The sequence below is a fragment of the Cupressus sempervirens genome, chromosome 4, assembly GCF_028749045.1.
Source record: "Cupressus sempervirens isolate cs-2001-9-10 chromosome 4, ASM2874904v1, whole genome shotgun sequence".
In the NCBI taxonomy this organism is placed as follows: domain Eukaryota; kingdom Viridiplantae; phylum Streptophyta; class Pinopsida; order Cupressales; family Cupressaceae; genus Cupressus; species Cupressus sempervirens.
Window position 1 is genome coordinate 211,368,413 of NC_143121.1, and position 9,813 is coordinate 211,378,225.

The following is a 9,813-nucleotide window of genomic DNA, read 5'->3' on the forward strand; positions in this document are numbered from 1 at the left end:
CAAACAATCCCTATTCTTTCTTGAATTCTCTGGCTTGAAACTGACTATTAGTAGCATTAATTAGAGATTATCCTTGCAATGTATCATGGTCATGATTGCTAGACTCTTATAAAGCTTTTGAATTCACCTATATAATATCTTGTACATTGTGATTCCCTTTGATTCATAAATTTTGAATAATGACTTCGCAATTTGATAATGATTCTTCGCCATCATTTTTTTCGGTCCCTTTTCCTTATAAGTTCTTCAAGTTTATAATAAAAATGTTCTACATCTTGAAAACTTCTTATGATCATATCTAGAGAAATAGCTAATAGCTATGTGTTTGCACATCTTGTAGTTGCTTCATAGTAGAGCATATGATGCATTGTGCCAAGTAAATTCATCTGCATTTTGCACTTTTGTTGTTTCTCCCTTGTGGCTACTCATAGCAAACCAAGTCTTCACGACACCATGATTGACATCATTGGTGTGTATGGAAGACAAGTTGTTGATGATATTCAGCATTCTCAATTGTTGAAGTCACCACCATAGAATCATCACTACATCAAGATTACATTCTAATTTTTCCTCTTCATATTTAATTTAAAATATAGATTAAAATAAATTGCTCTTTTTATATTTAATTCTCTTTATATTTAGGTAACCATGTGAAACTAGAGGGAGAGGACAAATTCCATTGTGAACATTAAAATGAACTTTTTCCATTACGTTGGCTGAAAAAAATACCTTTATAATTGCAATTACTTTTTCCTTACTCCAAAACTTGATAGAACAAAACACCAATGATTCTCATAATTTATAATTATCATCCTCTTATCTGAGCAAGAATTATAAGATATCCATCATTACCTCGGTGGTTGTCTTTGTCATAGATAGTACACCCATGCTTTGGATTCCTTAAATTTTCTTGATTTTTTTACAAGAGAAAGTACCCATCGATGTACTACAAAGCATGAAGCTCAGGGCATATTAAAGCAGTTTGCCACAACACACTGATCATAGTCTTATCAAATAATTAATTACTAATTATTATAGGGGCCATATCATCCTCAAAACTCATTCAAGTCCTCTTCACATTGTCCCCATGAATTGTAACAAACCCCTCACTCACAAGGTTTCCAATTACATTACGAATCTGAAATTGAACAACATAACTCATAATGTATTCATTTCCCCCAAGAAAATGAAGCTGGAAATAGCTTGAGATTTACCCACAACAAAGAATTACTTACATCATTCAAGCTAACTTCCTTAAATCCCTATTTGTGCATTTCCTCCATTAACTGTGATCGCATTCATTCATATCTGGTTAGGTGCTATACAACCAATTTTCTCAACACTATTTTGGGTAGTATAAAGAATGTTACCTTGGTAATATGGGTTGATGGTCCCCCTACCTATATCCTTTCATGATAAGAATCCTCAGTGATGAAATAAGATTGGCTCATCTCATTCTTTTACTGGCTGAGACTCCCATGTTTATGAGATCCATGTCAATGGTCCCTGTAACCATGACACTCAAATGCATTCAGTGGCTTCCAATTAACATAGTTCTTTCAAAGCTAACTAATGTTGTGATGATAATGCATTCAATATACAACTAAATGAACTGACAATCCTCATTGCCAAAGATGCACAATGGTTACCAGTTGAATGATCGGTGGCAGATTGTTGAAGTGCAACTTCAAGAAGCCAGAAGGATTCTGCCACATCACACTTGTCAACTTGCAAAATTGGAATGTAAGATATCATTTTATTGCCTCAATCTAGCTTTAAAACATTCAGGAATGTAACCCACTTTTGTCTACATAGGATTTTCTTACCCACTCAAAGTATCTGATGTGGGCGAGGGCTTCACTTATTCTTATTAAGCTTTCAATTTAGCGTGGAGTCATTGTGATAACCTATACAATTCATTCAGGAGAACAAGTTAACATAACATGAGAATTGCCCTGCATCTAGATGCATTCTTCAGTAGAAGTATGAAATATACTATTACTTTTTTCATGTGTGTAACTTGTAAGCATACTATACAAAAATTGAATTTGAGAATATATTGAGCTAACTGTCTTGCTACTACCAGGGAAGTTTCCCTTCCTACGCATTTCAATATAACCACAAATTAGATCTTCTGCTACCTCATCAGATATCTTAGGATGTATATGTTGTCTTGCATAAGTGATATACATAGTATTGACCAAATAAGAACTTACCTCTGGCTCGTCATAATGTAATGCAACAAGATTCCTTGCAAGGGGCCTATGCAATTTTTCATCAGCTTTATCAAGCACTAGGTAGATCAAATCAAACCTGTAGGCATTTCTTGTGATTCTTTTATACTTGAGTGACAACAAATAAATTCTGTAGCTTGAATTCTAAAACCAAACATACTCCACCTAGAAAGAAATGTTGGAGGAAGTTGGATATTGTCAATCACTGACAATCTAGGGTTGTAGCATGAACCACTAGGATTGGCACAAGCTAAAATAGATGTTCTTGCATTCAGAGATGCTATGATCCCAGCCTTTGCAATTGACACTGTTTGTTGTTCCATAACCTACTTCAAAAGAATTACTAGACATTGATATACAAGTCAACCAACAACATAGATTATGAAGTCAAGAAACCAGTAAAAGCACATAATTCGATGAGCTCAAAGAAAAATCACACCACATGTAACATGCTATGAACATTGTCTGACATCTTGTCAAACTCGTCTATGCAGCAAACACCCCTATCACTCATTACCAATGCTCCACTTTCTAGAACCTGTTGAGTTCAAACAAATAAGCATTTTATATTGAATAAAGTGGTAGGTAGTAGTGGGGGAGTAGGTAGCCCAAAGAGCTCAATGATCAACAAATTGTGTTAATAACTTACTGTTTCACTAGTTTTAGGATCCTTTGATACATAAGCAGTCAAACCAATGATAGAGCTTCCACAACCACTTGTATAAATGCCTCGAGGAGGCAACTTATGCACATACTAAAGTAGTTGAGACTTACTCATACCTAGATCCCCAACAAGTAGGATGTTGATATCACCACGAAAAGTAGTGCCTGAAACTAGTTTTACTATAGTTCCCCCAGAAAGTTGTTTAAGAAGCATAATGGTTAACATATGGTTCAAAGAACATGCAAAAAATTACCAATTAATCGAACATGAATGAAAAGAAAGATACCTAGCACAAGAGCCCTTTCTTTACATCTTCTAGCTCCCAAATACTCAGAGCTAAGGACCTAGTTAGCCTCTCATAGATATCAAGCATGCGAGATAGTTCTTTCAACTTCTCAATTTGGAAATTAGCAGTCAAAATTCAATTTTAGAGCTTGCAAAATTCATGTTATATACAAAAGGAAAAAAGTATGAGTTTATACCTTAGCTTCATAATCAGCTAGTGACATATCACCCTTTTGAAAAGAGGCAAAACTATCACTATTGGTATGATGTTCCATTGGATCTTTGGTTCGCAATCTTGTCTTGTCTACCTTTTTCAGATGAAGGCAATTGATGTAGGTCTGCACCAGCAAATGATTTAAAAATTAGAATTAGAAACCATAGAATACAACATTAAGGTCCTTATTTCCAACTTAAATGGACTAAGATAGGCTTGAGAGCTTTGCTTTATATTGAGATTTCAAAATCCTTTGGTTTGGTCCCACTCTAACTGTCATAGCTCTAAAAATCCAAATAACCTACAAAAAAAAAACCAATGTCAACCTTCAAATGCTAACACTTGGCAAAAAAAAATGAGTGTAGAATTTGTATATCATGTAATGTCAGACACACCTTGATTCAATCACCAGGTTTGTCCGCATCAACAAGTTTTTCGTGCATCAGCAAGCTAACAGTTTACATGATTTCCCCCTCTAGAATGACATCAAGCATTTCTTGTAGGCTTAAAATCTTCTTATTAGTAAACATAAGCACAAAGTAAAAGGATATAGTTGTCTTCAGACTCTTGAAAATGCAGCTTCAAATCATCCATAAACTAAAATCAACAAGTTCCTACCTGCATCTGTTATGCATCAATGTCAAAGAATTCATAGCAGCACATTCTGGCATTGCACAACGTGTAGGTTCATCAATCTGACCTAAGCATTTGAAGTATAAAATAGGATGTGAATACAAATCCAACAAAAACACTTTTAGACAACAAGTACCATGGTACGTAGTGAAGCAAAGATATGAGATTTTTTTTTAAAACATGAAATACATTTCACAAAATTTGGTAGAAGATTCTCATGGAATATAAGAATAAAATTTGGTGTAAAATTTCTCATACAGGGATTTTTTCACACTAAAAAAATGTGCTGTCTCATATATAGCTTTCATCAAGCAAACATCTCAATGTGAGAAGAACCTCATGTATGGTGTCCTATTAGTTCCAATTAAGGTTACAAAGAGCAGATCAATAGTGGCCATGTCACAATAAGGAGTAAGATCTTATTTGCAAAATCCTAGAATCTAAAAGCTTCTAAGATCAGTTTCATAATCATGAATCTATTTAAAGCCTTAGATTCTTCGCCACAGTTTATGCAAAATAGAATTGAGAAACAAACATAACATAAAATGAAGACACATTTAACTATTATATTAAGAGTTCAATTGCAATTCAACGAATTACCTCTATCAACAGGTACTGGTGCTTGAGCATATCCACAAACAGTCTAATTGAGCTACACCGAATTATCATTCCTTTGACTGAAACCATCTTCTCAATATCTAGATTTCAAAGACAACAAAACCCCCTTATTAGATTTTTCAAATAGCATTGAACAATGAAGACGTAACTTTAAAAAGAATTGCCTACCTGATGGATTCAGATCTTGCATGTTAACTGTATCTCTAAGATTGAATATTCTTGCCTGAATGCAATGGCAGTTATATGTAAGTCTGAGGCATATTTATGTGCATAAATAAACAAAATCTGGAACAAAAAAGTCATTAAATGAAAACATAGTAACTAACAAAACATATTTTTCCAAAAATATAATTCAGTCACCTGTATGTGCTTCTCCCACAAAGGCTTGAGGTGAATAGCTACATCCATCAATACAATGTCAAAAATGGTGAGAACTTCAGGAGGATATCTGACCATCTCGCCATAAAAGGTCTTCATCATATTCAAAGATGTTCATTGCATCAATATTCAGAAAATCACCTTCAAATGCCATTGTCTGAATGAGAAATCAACTAAATGAAGTGAATACAAAAGCAAATGTGCTCAACCAATAATTTGAAATGAGACTAGATGGTAACCATAAGAAGCTAGCAGGGACAAATTTGGACACTCAATGTGGACCACCCATTGATGTTTGTAGAATAGAAGGGTTGTCTAGTATGACCCATTTGATAGGACTGTAGGAATCTCCATGGTTGAACTAACCCAAAATTTGGGTGTGCAGGCTAACATACCATTAATATAGTTTTTAATGCTTCTCACTAGCAATAAAGCATGTTTTACTAGCCCATTATTTAGCTAGTTCACCTTTATTAGTTCAAACAATCTAATCCAATTTTTATAACAGTAGAGTTCTATTTATTAGAATATGATACATTTTCTATTTCGGTATGTATAGGTTACATACTCCATATTCTTAATATATGGTTCAATTTCTTTTTGTACTAGTCTAGTTTTAATTGCTTTAAAAAATTTTAAATGACTATTGTTTGGAATTATCAAGTATAGATTAACCTAGACTCTGCCAAAGGCCATAAAGCATGAGGAATGACAACTTTACACATTTGGAATTCATGACAAACTTTACACATCTAGAATTCATGACATGAATGACAATCTTCATCCATATAATGCTATTTTAAAACTTAGGACTTTGTCTTGTTATGTGTTGTGATATATAATTAATATTTGTCAAAATTACAAGAAGAAGCTTGCATAGAGACTTTTGTTCGATAAAAGTGCAAATGATGATCATGAAAGAAGCATATTGACAAAGCTAAAGCAACAGTGTGGTGGTCAGTTTACTTCTAAAATGGAGGGAATGGTATGCTGCATCATACATAAATAAAAAACTCACTTTGTTTCTTATCAATGAAGTTAATCTAATTGTAAATTGTGTAAAAATTTGTGTGCTTGTACGTAGGTCATAGATTTAACATTAGCAAAGGAGAACCAATGAAATTTTGATGATTATCTTAATGAAAATTCTCAAACACATCCTACAATAGACTTGACTGTGACAGTTTTGACAACTGGGTTTTGGCTGAGTTACAAATCATTTGATCTTAACCTACCAGCCAAAATGGTATGCCCATTTTGTATATAGTATACCTTTTAAATTTGCCAATTTCTAAAGTAGGTTAACATTTTGACCATTGCTACTTAATGTAGGTAAGATGCGTAGAGGTGTTCAAGCAGTTCTATCAGACAAAGACAAAGCATAGAAAGCTTACATGGATATAATCTCTGGGTACTTGTACTATTAATGGGAAGTTTTACCCTAAGCCTATGGAACTTGTTGTTACTACTTACCAGGTAATTTCCTTTTTGGCTGATTACTGGCTGATAGTTAGATTCCTTGATTCATATAAAATGGCATTATAGGTCATTTTATACTGATTATTATTTGGAATTTCTTCTTCTAGATTTTGGTTAAGAATTAGTTGGGTAGGATAAGTTAAAGCAATGGTTAATGACCATACATTGATAATTTGATTCATTTTCTACTTATGCTATCTATTTGAAGGAAAACTAAAATTGATGTGTTATAGAAACCATAAATATGCAAAGTCAATACATCACATTTATCAGTGCCAGTTTCCTTGATATATCTGGAATTCACTTCTTTTTCCTTGTGTAACTTACTCTGTGCTTATGATACACAGGCATCATCATTCTTGCTATTCAATGCATCCGAAAGGCTAAGTTACTCAGAAGTGAAGACTCAATTGAATTTGACCGATGAAGATATTGTCAGATCGCTACATTCTCTTTCATGTGTGAAACATAAAATTCTCAATAAAGAACCAAATACAAAAACTGTGGAACAAACAGATGTCTTCGAAGTCAATTCAAAATTCACTAATAAGATGAGGAGAATCAAGATATGAACTCTGATATAACAAATTGTATACTATTTTTCCTGTCTATTTTTAACAAAAATTAATGCATGTGGAGATCACATGGGAATTGGTTTCTACTTGATTGCAGATTCCACTCCCACTAGTGGATGAGAAAAAAAAGGTGATTGAGGATGTGGATAAAGATAGACGTTATGCAATTCTAATCAATAAATTATGAGTTAGCTAAAGATCAATGCTAATATGTTTTCTCATGAATCTTTTTCCAAGGTGTTTCTACTCTAACTCCTAGATCGATTTAACTTCATTTTAAAGTACTGGCATTTACTCCTGGACTGATTTAACTTCATTTTAAAGTACTGGCTCTAAATTTGTATTAATTAGACATCATTTTAGAGTAGTAAATTTGTAATATGGATAATATGGTAAAAAAAGTTGATCAATGCCAATGGTAGTCACCTGGTGTTAAAGAAATTAGGAACATCTTAGAGGAGACTTGGAATATTGTATTGGCTATGTCATTTGTGGTTCTTCTAATAAGGTGTTAAATTGTTGATAGAAGAAACAAAAGTACTTTGTCCTAGAAAAATAGGTGTTGAAGCTCCACTTCTTTTCCTCCAAATGATTAGAGATTTTAATATGGATAATATAGTAATCAAAGCTGATTGAATGGTATTTACCTTGCATTTAAAAAATTGGCACTATTCGAATAGGAAAATTTGGAGCATCATGAAGGAGGCTTGGTCACATTCTGGATATCATTTTGAAATTTACCATACAACATTGTTTAAGAGCATCACTATGTTTGTTCATCAGTCACCCACTGTTCCTTTCTCTGTTCACTCTTTACAGGAAATGAATTTGTGAATAGAGGGACATTTTTGGCTATGTGAATACTAACAATGATGATGCTCGAACACATAAAATTGTTCAAAATTTGCAAGTGTTTGGTTGTTGTATCAAGACTAAGGAAATTGTGATGAATTTGGGTTTGGAGCCTCAAGAGGAGGGCATTAATCAAGCTCCTCTCTGGCTCCATCTATAGCAAATGTGGAAGCTTGACTAAGTGTCAAAAAACTCAACTTGTTCAGACTTGAAAAATGATTATGTTGGTAAGGACAGTGAGGATAGTTCCATGAAGCAACAATGATTATGAAGGTGTGAAAAGGTCACACTGGTACTAATGCAAAATTTCAATCAAAGAATAAAAAGTTAAAACTTAGCATCTATTGGATGTGTAATCCAATGCTTTTAGTCTATTGAGGAATGTTGTGTCAGTGTTCACCCTGTTGCAAGTAGGTGTACATGAGGATGAAATGAAAAGTAAGTTCTAGCCTTGAAAAATGATTATGCTGGTAAGGATAGTGAGGACAGTGCCATGGACATTTATATGCAACTTGAAAATGGTGTTATTGAAGGTTTGTTTTGCAAGCATTTAACTTGAGGAACACAAACAAGGTTTAGAGCTTAATGTGCTTTTTTTATTAGCTCCAATGAAAATGGTTCTAATGATATTTCTGGTATTCATGTTCCCTCTTCATGAGAATGAGCTCACTTTGATGCTTGTTTATGATAACACATTACAAATGATTAAAGGAAATGACTATGCAATGAATCAAAACATGTACAGTTAAATGATATGGCAAAATATGAGTTTATTGTTTACTGCTAAAACTGAAAAGAGAGATTATAGACCTATTATTAGTCACAAATCAAATTGTAACAATTCAATCCATAGGTTTTAATGCCATATAATCAACATGTATCACATCTAGATGTTAGCTATCTATTGTAGGCTTCTGTAGACCACTTTGGGACTAGTAAATGACCACTTTAAGGTATAATATGAAGTATGATCTGTAACAGAAAGACTAATATAATCCTACATGGGTTTGATATGCAATTTCCAGCCATCATATTTAGTGCCATGAATATAATATGCACTTTCAGCCATTATATCCCTTCAGATATGGTAAGTTTGAATGACACCAATTTTTTCTTTGCTTCAAGCAACTTGGAGGGGTGACTTAGTGAGCTGAATTGGTGAGCTGACATGGCAAGTAGACTTGGTGACCGAACTTAAAGAGTCAACTTGGTGAGGTGACTTGGTGAGCATACTTGAATAGTTGACTCGATGAGTCGACTTTGGGAATAGACCTAGCAAGCCGACATTATCAACGACCTTACAAAGGTTACTTGGTGGGGCAGATTGGTGAGCCTATGTAGAGAGCCCCACTTGGTGAGACAAGATGGTGAGTCAACTTGGTGAGATGACTTGGAGAGCAAATTTGGTGAGAAAACTTAAGGAGTCAACTCATTGAGGTGACTTGGTGAGCGAACTCAGAGTCAACTTGGCGAGCGTATACTTGAACAATCGACTTGTTGACATGACTTGGTGGGGTGACTTAGTAAGCCCACATAGTGAGCGTACCTAAATAGTCAACTTGGTGAGCTAAAAAAGTGAGCTAACATGGTGAGTGGGCTTAGAGAAGCAACTCAGTGGGGCAACTTGGCAAGCACACATAACGAGCCAACTTTTCGAGGCAAGGTGGTAAAACCATTGGGTGAGTTGACTTGGTGAGTTGACTTAAAGAGATGACTCATTGAGGTGACTGGGTGGGGGTGACTTGGTGAGCTGACTTGGTGAGCAAACATAAAGAGTCAACTTGGTGAGCATACTTGAATTGTCAACTTGGCAATCTGACTAGGGGAGTCGGCTTGGTGAGCTGACATCGTGAGTCGACTTAAAGTGGCAAGTTGGTGGGG

The 9,813-nt window shown here is 34.5% G+C and overlaps 1 pseudogene; it reads right to left on the reverse strand.

Annotated features, from left to right (window-relative positions):
- Positions 1-1,063: 1,063 nt before the first annotated feature.
- On the reverse strand, positions 1,064-5,180 carry LOC149560731 (DNA replication licensing factor MCM4-like; annotated as a pseudogene).
- Between the last annotated feature and the right edge of the window lie 4,633 nt (positions 5,181-9,813).